Genomic DNA, 1,126 nt, shown 5'->3' with positions numbered 1-1,126 from the left:
TCTTCAAGCCTCCCTGCCAGTAGCCCTCATAGCGGTTCCCATTCTCTGGAAGAAAGGGCAGGGAGGTGTGGGTGCTGGGCAGAGCATGCCCGGCTGGCCTTCTGCCACTCCCAGGCTGGGCACCAGGCCCACCAGGAAGCCAGAACAAAACTAACTTGATTAGAGTGAGCTGGGCTGGTAGACGGGGTGGGGTCTGGGACAACTGACCTATACACATCAGAGCCCTGGGGTGTCAGTGACTTCCAGAATCAAACCTGTTTCACATCTTGCCTCCACTACTTACTTGAACAAGCCACATGGTTTCCTACTTGTAAGAAAAATATTGCTAATAACATGAATCGGTGATGTTTTTTTTTCAGCACTTACTCTGTACCTGGTTCCTTGCCTGTTTCTGACGTCACTCCTCACAAACACAATTCTATGAAGGATGAAGGACTCCATTTTACAGATGGAGCTTGCAAAGCTCAAGGAGTTTGATTGACTTGCTCAAGGTCACAGAGCTAGGCAGTGACAGAGGCAAGATTTGAAACCAAGGCCTGTTCATCCCAGGAGTCCATGTTCTTCATTGGGAGTCAATTCAACTTCTCATCTAATGGCGGTGAATTTAAGGGGAATTCCTTAGCACTCTTTGATGCCACAACTAACAGATAGTGTGACCTTGAGCAAGTAACTTAACTTCTCTGATCCTCCTTTTATTTGTAGAGTCAGGATAAGAGTACCTGTATCACAGAATTGTGGTGAAAATTAAGTTATTTCAGTACTGTACAAGTGCAGCTATGATTGTTATGACCATAAGAAAATGTCCTAATTGCTCATATTTATTGTTAGGCCTTCCTTTTAGAGCAGCGGTTCTCAACCTGTGGGCCGCGACCCCTTTGGGGGTCGAACGACCCTTTCACAGGGGTCTCCTAAGACCATCGGAAAACATATATAATTACATATTGTTTTTGTGATGAATCACTATGCTTTAATTACGTTCAATTTGTAACAATGAAATTGGGGGTCACCACAACATGAGGAATTGTATTAAAGGGTCGCGGCATTAGGAAGGTTGAAAACCACTGTTTATAAGCTCCCTGAGGGCAGGGATCTGGTCCTGTCTTGCACCTTAACCCACACTGGAGTG

General features: G+C 45.5%; 1 long non-coding RNA gene across 1 annotated transcript in view; it reads left to right on the top strand.

The window, feature by feature from the left end:
* Positions 1-302: 302 nt before the first annotated feature.
* The window catches only part of LOC111823700, a 2,461-nt gene continuing 1,637 nt past the window's right edge, over positions 303-1,126 (top strand). The window contains exon 1 of the long non-coding RNA XR_002826771.1: positions 303-598. This is a non-coding gene — a long non-coding RNA (uncharacterized LOC111823700). The remainder of the gene's footprint in view (positions 599-1,126) is intronic.

This window comes from Myotis lucifugus, unplaced genomic scaffold, assembly GCF_000147115.1.
Source record: "Myotis lucifugus unplaced genomic scaffold, Myoluc2.0 scaffold_626, whole genome shotgun sequence".
Taxonomy (NCBI): Eukaryota; Metazoa; Chordata; class Mammalia; order Chiroptera; family Vespertilionidae; genus Myotis; species Myotis lucifugus.
This window is presented reverse-complemented; position numbering and strand designations above follow the sequence as displayed.